Raw genomic sequence first — 14,891 nt, 5'->3', positions numbered from 1 at the left:
ATCTGACCGCCATCAGTTTGTAGCAGTGAATGAAGAGGTATCATATCGATCACAAGTGCAGTATGGAGTACCTCAAGGCTCAGTACTAGGGCCATTACTTTTCACGCTTTACATGTTATCCTTGGGAGATATTATCAGGAGACATGGTGTTAGCTTTCACTGTTATGCTGATGATACTCGGCTCTATATTTCTTCGTGGCCCGGTGAAACGCACCAAATTGAGAAAATAATGGAATGCATAGTCGATATAAAAAACTGGATGACGAGTAATTTTTTACTGCTAAATTCTGAAAAAACAGAGGTGTTAATTATCGGACCTAAAAACCCCACATGTAATAACCTAGAACATTATCTAACACTTGATGGCTGCTCTGTCAATTCTTCTTCATCAGTCAGGAACCTAGGTGTGCTATTTGATAGCAATCTTTCATTTGAAAGCCATGTTTCTAGCATCTGTAAAACTGCGTTTTTTCATCTCAAAAACATATCTAAATTGCGACCAATGCGACGTCAAATGCAGAAATGTTAATTCATGCGTTTATGACCTCAAGGTTAGACTATTGTAATGCTTTATTGGGTGGTTGTTCTGCACGCTTGATCAACAAACTACAGTTAGTCCAAAATGCAGCAGCTAGAGTCCTTACTAGAACCAGGAAGTATGACCATATTAGCCCGGTTCTGTCAACACTGCACTGGGTCCCTACTAAACATCGGATAGATTTTAAAATCTTGTTAATTACTCATAAAGCCCTGAATGGTTTAGCTCCTCAGTACTTGAGCGAGCTCTTATCGCATTATAGTCCTCCACGTCCACTGCGTTCTCAAAACTCTGGCCGTTTGATAATACCTAGAATATCAAAATCGACTGCGGGCGAAGTCTCTCTTCAAGGAAGAATTTCCACTGTTAAGATGAATGTTACCTCGATTTAATTTTTTTTCTCTATGCTACCACTTTCTCCCCCTCCAGGTTATTTTAAGGAGATTAACTCCATAATTTCTAAATTTATCTGGAATGATAAATGCCCCAGAATTAAACTTACCACATTACAACATCCTAATAGCGCAGGAGGACTGGCTGTACCAAATTTTGAACTGTATTATTGGTTGTTCCAGCTTAAGGCTCTTCATAATTGGGTTGATCCTCAATCTACAGTTTCTTGGAGAGTGATTGAAGCTGACAAGGTTAAACCAAATAGACTCCAAGATATGTTATTTACTGGCACAGGAAAAAAAGGGGATAAGTATAAATTTGGTCCGGTTGTGGCCAACTCTATTAAAATCTGGAAAACGGTGGAACGTCGGATAGGAGGAACCTTCAAATTTTGTAATAGTACACCTTTATGGCACAATTTTAATTTTGTATGCGGAAATCGTCCATTTGTCCAACCCTCTTGGTCCTCTTTAGGTGTAAACACATGCGGTGATATATATGATAACCAGGGCCTATGTTCATTTCAGACATTAAGAACCAAATTTTGTCTACCAGCATCCGCATATTTTGTCTTTCTTCAGTTACGTTCTGCTCTCAAAGCGTATGGAGTTCCTTGGGCATCTCCCATCTCCTCTCATCCTATGCAAGATTGGATTGCACCATCTGTTGGTCGGCCGTCTGTTTCTTTAATATATAATAAGATTATTGATTGCGTTACAAAACCTCTTTCTATTAAAACTATTTGGAATAGGGAATTATCTGACCTTAATTTATCTGTCAACTGGGAGAGAGTGTGGTCTAATCTCAATTTAACATCTAAAAATCTGGCTCATCGTCTTATTCACTTCAAAGTCATTCATAGAGCATACATAACTCCTTACAAAAGATTTAAAATGAAACCACAACCGAATCTCAACTGCCATATATGTAATACTACATCATCAGGTACTTTTCTGCATATGTTTTGGGAATGTCCTGTCGTCATCAGTCTATGGACACATGTAAACCTGGTTTTATCATCCTTATTGCAAATGGATTGGTCTGTTAATCCAAGTTTGTGTCTTAATGATGATTCTGATCTCTGTATAACCTCAATGCAAAAGAGAATGATGTTTGCTGGTTTTACAGCTGCGAAGAAGACAATAATACAAAACTGGTTTACACCGCACATGTGTGGAAAAATATATTGGATCCGTAGTCTCCTGCACATAGTGGCTTGTGAATGTACAACAGCACGAATCAATGGGGCCAAGCCTTCTACCATCGATGCTTGGCAGTGCTTTCTTTTTGATAGACGTGACTGTATAAAGGAGTGACTTTTGTGTTTTTCTTGCCTTTCCCTCTTTCCCTCCCTTTGATTGGACTTTGAGATATTGAGTATGTGTCTGTTGTTGTTTTTTATTTTATTTATTTTTTATTTTTATTTTGGATGTTATGTATAAAAAAAAAAAAAAAAAAATGTTGATAACAAAAAATCGACTGCGGGCGGCAGATCCTTTTCCTATTTAGCACCCAAACTCTGGAACAATCTACCTAACACTGTTCGGGAGGCAGACACACTCTGTCAGTTTAAATCTAGATTAAAGACCCATCTCTTTAGCCTGGCTTACACATAACACAGTAATACGCTTCTATTATTCAAATCCGTTAAAGGATTGTTAGGCTGCATTAATTAGATCAACCGGAACCGGGAACACTCCCCATAACACACAATGTACTCGTTACATCGTAAGTAGAATGGCATCTACGCTAATATTTGTCTGTTTCTTTCCTATTGTTTCTGAGTCCGTATCCGATCAGCACCAAGAGATGATGTCTACAGCCCTGATCGTCAGCGGAGACCAGGACACCCAGATGACCCCCAGAGACATATCCCCAGTGAAAACCTCGATTGAATACAATAAAACTAAAAAAAATATAACAAAATAACTAAAATATAATAAAATACCTAACTACATAATACTACTATTGTTAGAAATTGCAACAAAATTAAAATAGAAATATAAATTTTTGAACTGCGGGTTTCGTCTGGTCAGAGGAGAACTGCCCCCGACTGAGCCTGGTTTCTCCCAAGGTTTTTTCTCCATTCTGTCACAGAGGGAGTTTTGGTTCCTTGCCGCTGTCGCCTCTGGTTTGCTCAGTTGGGGACACTTAATTTCTAGTGATTATCGCCGATTTGATTGCACAGATACTATTTAAACTAAACTGAGCTAGACAATGACATCTCTGAATTCAATAATGAAATGCCTTTAACTGAAAATTGAAAATTGAGTGTTTAATCTTATTATACATTACTGACACTCTATCCTCTAATTTGATACTGTTAAGTGCTTTGACACAATCTGTATTGTTAAAAGCACTATATAAAAAAGGTGACTTGACTTCATGCAGGTGTACAATAAGGTGCCACTGGACATTAAGGTTTTAGCGGAATAGAATTGGTTTGCATTTTTGTTGTATATGTTGTTTCATCTTGCGTGTTTAAGACACTTGATTTTGTGGTCCATGGTTGGTCACATATAGTAGCCTACTGCACATGCACAAATTATAAATATAGTGTATGTCCTAAAATCCTTATAAACGGACTGTACACCTACTCATGACAAAACGCTAAGAAAATCTACATCAGGGGTTCTGAACAGTACCTCAAGAACTATAACACAAAATAAAATAATTATCTCGCCATGTTATTCGGACCAATAAAAGGACCAATAAAGAATGTCTTGGCATTCAAAAGTAAAATAAAGCCCTATTCACACGGGAGTATTACCTCGTGACCTCTATAGCCATTTGTAATAATTCCCATGCGAATCGACCATGAAATTTGTAAAGTAAAAATCCCCACGCACATGACCTACCATATTTCACCGAACAAGTGATAATATTAGTCCCGTGCGAATCTGCATCTCTGTGATTTGGCCAGGATTTGGCAGGGTCATATCATTTTTTCAAGGTTTTTGTTTCCTGTGTGCCTTTTATCCATCTTTTGCGAAGAGTGGAGGCTGCATTGGATTGTTTTGATATTTAGCCTACTATTGGTATAGTTGTATGGTAGGAAGGAAAGAAAAGACTTCACTAAATTTACAGTATAAATAAACAAATACTACTGACTATCTACACATACATACCTATAAAACCTGTCTGTTTACTTAAGTAACAGATATGGATGTCATGCCATAACATTTTTAATATATCTGACTTTATAGTTAATGTGAATAAAAACATTGTAAGTTATCATAACGCACGTCCTGATTTTGCGGAGTTTGATGTGTTCCTAGGTCAACATATTTTGTTGACCCTGGAACAACATTTTAATCCAAAAATTTAGTCTTGACCAAATCCCTACACCTAAACCTAACCTTAACCATGAGTAATCCCTAAAATCAGAGCAAATTATAGATGAATGACACTGATGTACAAGCACCAAACACTGCTTGTAAGCCTAAACTTCACAAAAACTATGTTCTTCAAATCTGATTAGTTAATCACAATGTTGTTCCAGGGTCAACAAAGATGTTGATCCAGGAACATGTCACACTTGGTAAAATCAGGTTATGCTTATCATAACACTTTCATAACACAGAAAGAGAGCAAAGAACATTTTCACTGACTTGTCTAGAGTTCAAGCACTCTCAGAAACTCCCATTAAAATCACTGAAGCTGTTTATACTGTGAAATGAATCTTACTTACAGATTCATACACACATCTGCACTTTGTTGTTTCTAACGAGGGAATTCACCAGAAAGAGGTAACGTTAGCCTGTTAGCCTGTCTGGAGTGCATATAAATATGAATATATACGTTGTATATCCGTATCTGCTGTCGGAGTTCTGATGTTGTGTGCTACCCACTCAGATTGTGCTACCTCCGTGTGTTATTCGGCAGTATATAAATATTTAGATTGGGTTTAAAAAAATAAAAATAAAAAACTTATAAGAGGTACAGAACGCCACACAGCAACTTTTCAGCATTGCACCAAGCAAAAATCAATCGAAATCATAACAAAAAGTAAAGAGCAAGCGCCGAATGGTTTGTTTTCCCCCCACGGCACAAACGGATATGACGTTTTTATGGGCGTTCCCGGCAATGCCGACCAATCAAGTCTCATAAAAATCCAGGCAGGCACGTTCTGTTCATGGCTCTGGTTCTGTTTAACTATTTGAAAAGTCAATATCGCCCTCTGCTGGTTATAAGGAGAACATGCAGTTTAATGATGTACCGCAGGACAATAAAACAAACTATCATGTTTTCATTCTGTATGTTTCATTAATATAAACATGAGAGGAGAGCACTGTGACTGTTACTCGTCTTTTATTACTGCCACCGAGACACACACCCTCAGACGGGAATCAAACACATCCCCGCATCCTAACATAACACTGCCCTCTAGTGGGACGTTGACGTAACTAGCATCACTACTAACAGTCTGAGTTACTTTACTAACCTATATGCAGCCGCATATACTACACAAACAACGAACATTAATATCCCATGCATAGTTTTTGAAAAGGGAAATAAACTATCAAAAAGGAGCCACATGTTATTGCAAGATTGTCTTTTAAATTACTTTTTCTTGGAAGTTAATTTCGGAATTCCAGATTTATTGTTATTATTATTATTATTATTATTAGGCTACTGTTATTATTACTATTTAAAAATGTGCTAAAATCAGGACAAATGCTGCCATCAACATCAGGCGTTTTAGAGAACAAATTTCTTTCCAAAATGTTTTCTATTTTGTTATGACAGAAATTATAGTTTGAAGATGGATTGTTTTAGTGATAGAGTTGGCAGTGACAGTTCAAAAATCAGTTCAGAAATACCATTAATCATGAGATTAAGATCAATAGGTGTTATGTACAAAATCATTTTAATTCAGAAACATTTTTGTTTATAAATTGTTTTAGGTAGATCATCACAAACAAGCTATCTAAAATGCACATCATCAGACATATCAAAAGGCTATCAAATCTTTATTTGTGATAAATTAGCCTATTTAACATATCTATAATAATTTTTTCAAGTCTAGCAATGGGTCACTCAACTTTAATGCAAAATAGATCACATTAAGCTGCTGAAACGACTGCAGAGACTTCGAATATTACCAAACGATGTTTAGCCTACCCTTAATGACACTGTTTTTAATATCCTAAAATCGTACTTTGTTATCCCCAACGGTGTGTATTTATGAGAGGCTTTAATGCAGATTTAGCTTTGATCGAAAAAAAGCCCGCTGACACTAAATTGGTTTCTTCCATGTTGACATTCAAAGTGAAAGTACAGCCATTTAATATCAAACTGCGCCACGTTGTCCTATTACAAAAAGTGAGTATCAAAGGTCATTTTTTAATACATAGAAGCTCGCGTGATGTTTATATTTAGTAGATAAACACCGTTTGTAAAATGTTCTGTGTCAAATTAAATCGATTGCGATTTTTTTGCTTGTTGTAGTGTACTGCATTGTTTGGACTATTATTACTCAATCATCTATTATGCTGGTTCATCAATCATATTGCTGACGCCACCTATCCATAGTCAAATATCCTTATCCAACTCAAAGCTTATGAAATGAAAATATGCATGAGATAATATGAGATAAGAAAAATAAGAATCATTCCAAAGTAAAATAGACAAGAGAATAATGCTATAATAGTTAAATAAATACTATAATAGTAAATAGTTATTACTGAAACAATACCACTGATAATAGAAAATAAATCCTCCATTATAGATCAGTTGTAACATTAAACAAACAAACAAATAAATCTAGTAATCATTGTTTATTCTGTTTAATGACAATTTGCAGTTTTATTGTAGTCCAACTGTTTGGTAGGGTGTGACTCTTTCTCAAACAACAGTTGGTAAACCTAAAGCTAAATGGATCATACCAAGTAAAAAGTGGTGGGGCAAATAACTAGTCCTCTGCCTTTAATAGAAAACTGTAAAAACTGCTCTTGAGCATCTGCTCGGTCTAATTACAATCATAAGTGAAAATCGACTTGACTGATGAACATATTTGTTTTTTTTACATTAGCTTTTCCACATGCCTTATGTCTTTAGAGTTTACCAAAAACCCTTGTCACTCATATAATGGAATGTGTTCTTCCTAATTTCACTTCACCCACAGGTTCATAAGCATTTGTTGTAGTTAAATGTCAAGTTGATTTACTAGTGTTAATGTGTCTGAATCAGTTTTTCTGTTATTTCAGAAGTCAGTAGAGGAGACGGCTCCATGAGCACATAATGAGTCATGTACAAAAATTCAAAGATGGAGATTTGCCTCCAGGATGCAGGTATACTCTCATAAAATTGACCATTTTACATTGTTAATAGGCCTACACGTTTTCTAGTTCTTTTGTGCAAGACTCAGTAGTGGACATCATCAAAATATACGTTCCTTTGCCTCTGAAACAACTTTAATTTTCAGATGACGTCACCAAGCCGTCTTGTTTGCTGTATTACAGTTCAGTCCAGCAGGAGAGATCAGATTCAGCAGAGCCCAGCTGTGTGTCCATGAAGAGTGACTGGTCAATGGCTCATCCACCTGAATTTAAAGGTGCCACAGCGCCAAAACTCAGGTGTTACTTTTAATTTCAGTATACCAGTATACTTATAGTGTTACATTGTATAAATTATGGTTTGATTTTTACTGAAATTGTCTCTTGGTAATTCCTTTATCTTGATTCAGTGTTCTTGCATTGTATTGTTTACAGCTTTTCTACATACAAATGTGCTTATTACAGTGTTAAACAGCAGTGTTTAAATATTATTTGCACAGCATTGTGTAGGTGCAATGATGTGGTCATTAAAGTCAGTCATTAAATGACCTTGTGTAAACTTTTTTTCACATTTTCTGCACTGCTTTTGGGGAAATGTGTGAATTTTGAAAGTGGTTCAAATGTGGTGTTAAACAGTGTTAAACTGAAAGTATAATCAAATTAGCCACAATAATTAATAAACAAACAGTTTATGCAGTAAATGGTTAATATGTATAACTTCATAAATTTCCAATGCGGTGTAGATTCCATGTGGACCTGTTCATTAGTCCTCATCATATTAAAGGACAAAAACAATAATTGAAAGATTTAAATAGCCTCTGTTCTGTTACAGTTCAGTCCAGCAGGAGAAATCAGATTCAGCAGAGCCCAGCTGTGTGTCCATGAAGAGTGACTGGTCTATGGCTCATCCACCAGAAATGAAGGATGGAGACAGAAGCCAGAGTCTCAGGTGCACGTTTGCTTATGGTATTACCATGACCTCTCATGGTCTCTTAATGGTTTCATAAAACGACAGCACCCGTAATAAGAAGAAACCCCACCAATACTCAATAAATGTTTTCAGTTATTAATAATAATTAGTGTAAACTTTTTTCCATCAAGTAATCTAGATCATTAGCCTGGCCTTGTACTAAATTAATGTGCCCAACTACATAGCATCTCAGTCCAAATCACTGAAATCAAAGTTCAGTATTATAGTGTAAGAATGACAACATATCCATGTGTTCTAGTCTGTAATAAAATTATAATAAAAATTTTTTAAAGGAATATTTACCAGAAATATTAATATTTAAAAAATATATAAAATCAATTAATTGGAGATGCATTTGATTATTAAAAGAAAGAGTATAGAAAAATGAAAATGGAAAAAAAATGAATTTGGAAATAAAACGGATTTCATAGGGTTCTATAATTATAATATTTTTTTGTGGTAATAAAAATAGATTTAAGTGAACTTTTAAAATGACTTAAAACACATATATAATAGCAATGATGCAATAATAATTAGTTCAAATAAAGTATCCAAAGCAAGAAATCATATGGTTTTATTGAACAAAACTGTTAAAATACATAAAGTATTATAAACAATGGAGCTACTGTACATTACGCATAACAACAAAGGCCTGCAGGGGCGCCGACGGCCTGATGATTATTTTAACACATTAATGCCCGATCTAATCCTTGTTTAATATTGACCAAGAACCATTTAATTTAAATGTTCACTTAATCTTTAATATTTGTTCATTTCTTTAGGGCAGAATGCTTTAGCCACTGTAATTAAATGAATATGTGGACATCAAAACCTGTAAACTCAAGAGTAAGGGTTTGAGCTTTTATTTTGTATTCTCCTGTGTTTGTGTAGATTTATACATGATTTACCTTACAAATCTGATGAAATGGCGCACATTGCGTTCCCAGATGAACGTTATAATAAACCCAAACTCACAACAACATGCAGAGATGGAGTTTGAGATGCTCCACACATGTAAATGATAACAGTTTCTGTGGAGCTACTGTGAACGAGCCGCTGTGTGACGCATGTACGTAACCTACACGCATGTAAATAATTAAAGTGCATCGCATATAATTATTTAATGATATCGTAGTGTTTATGAATTCACAATTATGCTTAATTATGATTTTTAAATGGGTTTAATATCATGCAGCCTCGGAAAATAGTCTAATAATGTGTTTTATGGATTCTCGTCTGTTAAATCTGCCACTTCCGGTATTTTGCCTATTAGTCAAGTCAAGACAAGTCACCTTTATTTATATAGCGCTTTTAACAATACAGATTGTGTCAAAGCACTTAACAGTATCAAATTGGAGGATAGAGTGTCAGTAATGTATAATGTTAAGATTAAACACTCAATTTTCAGTTAAAGGCATTTCATTATTGAATTCAGAGATGTCATTGTCTAGCTCAGTTTAGTTTAAATAGTATCTGTGCAATCAAATCGGCGATAATCGCTAGAAATTAAGTGTCCCCAACTGAGCAAGCCAGAGGCGACAGCGGCAAGGAACCAAAACTCCCTCTGTGACAGAATGGAGAAAAAAACCTTGGGAGGCTCAGTCGGGGGGCCAGTTCTCCTCTGACCAGACGAAACCCACAGTTCAAAAGTTTATATTTCTATTTTAATTTTGTTGCAAGTTCTAACAATAGTAGTATTATGTAGTTAGGTATTTTATTATATTTTTAGTTATGTTGTTATATTTTTTAGTTTTATTGTATTTTAATCGAGGTTTTCGCTGGGGATATGTCTCTGGGGCTCATCTGGTCTCCGCTGACGATCAGGGCTATAGACATCATCTCTTGGTGCTGATCCACCATCTGATTGGATACGGACTGAGAAACAGAATAGAAAAGAAACAGACAAATATTAGCGTAGATGCCATTCTACTTACGATGTAACGAGTACATCGTGTGTTATGGGGAGTGTTCCCGGTTCCGGTTGATCTAATTAATGCAGCCTAACAACCCTTTAACGGATTTGAATAATAGAAGCGTATTACTGTGTTGTGTGTAAGCCAGGCTAAAGAGATGGGTCTTTAATCTAGATTTAAACTGACAGAGTGTGTCTGCCTCCCGAACAGTGATAGGTAGATTGTTCCAGAGATTGGGTGCTAAATAGGAAAAGGATCTGCCGCCCGCAGTCGATTTTGATATTCTAGGTATTATCAAACGGCCAGAGTTTTGAGAACGCATTGGATGTGGAGGACTATAATGCGATAAGAGCTCGCTCAAGTAAACCATTCAGGGCTTTATAAGTAATTAACAAGATTTTAAAATCTATCCGATGTTTGATAGGGAGCCAATGCAGTGTTGACAGAACTGGGCTAATATGGTCATATTTCCTGGTTCTAGTAAGGACTCTAGCTGCTGCATTTTGGACTAACTGTAGTTTGTTGATCAAGCGTGCAGAACAACCACCCAATAAAGCATTACAATAGTCTAACCTTGAGGTCAAAAACGCATGAACTAACATTTCTGCATTTGACGCTGAGAGCATTGGTCGCAATTTAGATATGTTTTTGAGATGGAAAAACGCAGTTTTACAGATGCTAGAAACATGGCTTTCAAATGAAAGATTGCTATCAAACAGCACACCTAGGTTCCTGACTGATGAAGAAGAATTGACAGAGCAGCCATCAAGTGTTAGATAATGTTCTAGATTATTACATGTGGGGTTTTTAGGTCCGATAATTAACACCTCTGTTTTTTTCAGAATTTAGCAGTAAACAATTACTCGTCATCCAGTTTTTTTATATCGACTATGCATTCCGTTAGTTTCTCAATTTGGTGTGTTTCACCGGGCCGCGAAGGAATATAGAGCTGAGTATCATCAGCATAACAGTGAAAGCTAACACCATGTCTCCTGATAATATCTCCCATGGATAACATGTAAAGCGTGAAAAGTAACGGCCCTAGTACTGAGCCTTGAGGTACTCCATACTGCACTTGTGATCGATATGATACCTCTTCATTCACTGCTACGAACTGATGGCGGTCAGATAAGTACGATTTGAACCATGCTAAGGCACTTCCACTAATGCCAACAAAGTTTTGTAGTCTATTCAAAAGAATGTTGTGGTCGATAGTGTCGAACGCAGCGCTAAGATCCAGTAGAACTAATAAAGAGATACAACCATGATCAGAAGATAGAAGCAGGTCATTTGTAACTCTAATGAGAGCAGTCTCAGTACTATGATACGATCTAAATCCTGACTGGAATTCCTCACAGATATCATTTTTCTCTAAGAAGGAATATAATTGTGAGGATACTACCTTTTCTAGTATCTTTGACAGAAAAGGGAGATTTGAGATCGGTCTGTAATTAACTAGGTCTTTGGGGTCAAGTTGTGGTTTTTAATGAGAGGCTTAATAACAGCCAATTTGAAGGTTTTGGGGACATATCCTAATGACAATGATGAATTAATAATAGCCAAAAGATGATCTATGACTTCTGGAAGCAGCTCTTTTAGTAGTTTAGTTGGAATTGGGTCTAACATACATGTTGTTGGTTTAGATGATTTAACAAGTTTATACAATTCTTCCTCTCCTACAGTAGAGAATGAGTGGAATTGTTCCTCAGGGGGTCTATAGTGCGCTATCTGATGCGATACTGTGGCTTACGGCTGCAAGGATACAATTTTATCTCTGATAGTATCGATCTGATATTAGTCGATGTGAGCAAAATGAAGTCGATGATTTTTAAAAATCGACGAATCGCGGCAGCCTTAGAATGGATACATGTGTGTTTTCAGCATTTTCTCAAAACTATCAATTTAATATATTTATATCATAATCATAACAACTAAATTGTTTATTTACTATATGTTGTCGAAGGCGAATCCTGCAACCCAGACCTGCTGTAACAGAACCAGTCTGTAAGAAAATGAAACATGAAGAGTCTGTGAATCAGCAGGACTTTGATGAAAGCATGTATCCTGGTGTCAGGTAAAATACAAGGTTTTCATGCTATCTGCTCTTTTTTTTAACATGTAACTCTTTGACTCACATTATAATGTGGTATTTTAATTTTACAGCCATGAAGTCCTCAACGTGTTTAGATCAAATCTGAAGAATGAGTTTGAGTGTCTGTATGAGGAAATAGCAAAGCAGGGAAACCCAACTCTCCTCAATGAGATCTACACAGAGCTCTACATCACAGAGAGTGAGAGTGGAGAGATCAGTAATGAACATGAGGTGAGACAGATTGAGACACAATCCAGGAGAGCAGCAACAGAGGACACGATCAAATGCAGTGACATCTTTAGACCTTTACCTGGACAAGACAAACCCATCAGAACTGTGCTGACAAAGGGAGTCGCTGGCATTGGAAAAACAGTCTCTGTGCAGAAGTTCATCCTGGACTGGGCTGAAGGGAAACAGAATCAGGACGTCCAGCTCATATTTCCACTTCCTTTCAGAGAGCTCAATCTGATGAAGGACAAAACACTCAGTCTTTCAGATCTTCTTCATGTCTTTTTCCCTGAAACCAAAGAAATGGAAATATCCAGTGACAAATATAAAGTGTTGTTCATCTTTGATGGTCTGGATGAGTGTCGTCTTCCCTTAAACTTTCACAGCAATAAGACTCTACAAGATATGACCAAAAAGACATCAGTGGACATGTTGCTGACGAACCTCATTGCGGGGAATCTGCTTCCCTCTGCTCTCATCTGGATCACCTCCAGACCAGCAGCAGCTGATCTCGTCCCCTCTGAGTGTGTCCATCGAGTGACAGAGGTATGAGGCTTCAATGATCCACAGAAGGAGGAATACTTCAGGAAGAGAATCAGTGATCAGAGTCTGGCCGATAGGATCATCTCACACCTGAAGTCATCAAGGAGCCTCTTCATCATGTGCCACATCCCAGTGTTCTGCTGGATCTCAGCCGCTGTTCTGGAGAAGATGTTGAGTCGAGCAGAGAGTGGAGAGATTCCCAAGACTCTCACTCAAATGTACACACACTTCCTGATGGCACAGATTAACACCAAAGACACAAAGTACAATGAGAAGAAGGACACAGACAAAGAGATGATTTTCAAACTGGGGAAATTGGCATTCGAGCAACTGGAAAAAGGCAACCTGATCTTCTATGAGGAAGACCTGAGAGAGTGTGGCATTGATGTGACAGAAGCATCAGTGTACTCAGGATTGTGCACTCAGATCTTCAGAGAGGAGCTTGGCTTGTATCAGGGGAAAGTCTTCTGCTTTGTTCATCTGAGCATTCAGGAACATCTAGCGGCTCTATATGTGCACCTCTCCTGTACAGAGCGCAACACAAATGTATTTAACCAAATTTTGGCCAAGAAAAATTTAATGTTTCCGACCTGTATCAGGGAGTTGTAAATGATAAATATAAGCCAAGGTTCTGTGAATATTCAATGTCAATATATTCATTTTCTTAGCTGCATCAGAGAGCTGTGATTGAGGCTTTACACAGCAAAAACGGACATCTGGACCTTTTCCTTCGTTTTTTATTGGGTCTGTCAGTGGAGTCTAATCAGGCTCTATTACAGGATCTAAAGATAAAGACAAAAACCTGCTTCTACAACAAAGAGGAAACTGTTCAATATATCAACAAGATGATCAGGAAAAGTCAATCTCCAGAGAAATCAATCAATCTTTTCCACTGTTTAAATGAACTGGGTGACCGTTCTCTCATGGAGGAAATTCAACACTATCTTAAATCTGGTAAAATAAAAGAAATTGAGCTCTCCCTTTCTCAGCAGTTAGCTCTGGTTTTTGTGTTGCTGACCTCAGAGCAGGAGATGGATATGTTTTGTCTAAGCAAATATACAGGACCACACATGACTCCAGATGAAGTTCTTCAGATGCTGCTACCTGTGATTAAAGCATCAAGATCAGCTCAGTAAGTAACCCTGAGAAGAATCATTACACTTCATTTACCAGTGTTTACGAGACTACCACAGTTATTTGGCTCATAATTTTATGTATTTACTATATGTGCATCTACATATTATCAGATACAATACTGCTGAAATGTTATATCTATATCTCAGGGTTAAATGCCTTTTTAGTTAATATTATTGTACCCTTGTCCTAGACCCAGACTTTCAAACTTTTTAAAATGATGATAGTCTAAACAAAGAGTTAAATAAACAATTTAGTGTTTATTGTGTAAAAATAATGAAGAATGTGAAAATAATGAAAGTTTGAAAATCCAGTTTAATTTAGTGAATTTAGAGTAAATAAAATGCTTACTTTCAGCCATTTTATTCCCATCATTTCTATTACAGAATGCTATTAAACAATGCATTATTTGAGGTGTTGTGGAAATGAAATCACCCTATTTATATTGTCTACCAAAAGTGAGCCAATATGCCAATAGTCAAAGAAACCCATATATTTAGAGGCCACACTTTTGATTAGTTGTTACACAAAAAGGATTTGCAAATGCTAAACAAATATTTTTATTGTTTATTTTGGTTATAAATGTGTCATCATTTTCATTTTGTCAGGCTTGATGACCGTAATTTAACAGAGGTTAGCTTCTCTCATCTGGCTTCAGTGCTCAGCTCAAACTGTTTGTGTCTGAGAGATCTGGACCTGTCCGGGAATTATCTGGGAGATTATGGAGTAGAGCTGTTTTGTGATGGACTAAAGAATCCACACTGTAATCTGGAAAAACTAGAGTAAGATTCTCATACTTTAT

General features: G+C 36.6%; 1 pseudogene; it reads left to right on the top strand.

Moving 5' to 3' along the window:
• The first annotated feature begins 6,084 nt into the window (after positions 1 to 6,084).
• LOC131554239 (NACHT, LRR and PYD domains-containing protein 3-like) lies at positions 6,085 to 14,875 on the top strand (annotated as a pseudogene).
• Positions 14,876 to 14,891: the final 16 nt, after the last annotated feature.

The sequence above is a fragment of the Onychostoma macrolepis genome, chromosome 15 (assembly GCF_012432095.1).
Source record: "Onychostoma macrolepis isolate SWU-2019 chromosome 15, ASM1243209v1, whole genome shotgun sequence".
NCBI lineage: Eukaryota > Metazoa > Chordata > Actinopteri > Cypriniformes > Cyprinidae > Onychostoma > Onychostoma macrolepis.
This window is presented reverse-complemented; position numbering and strand designations above follow the sequence as displayed.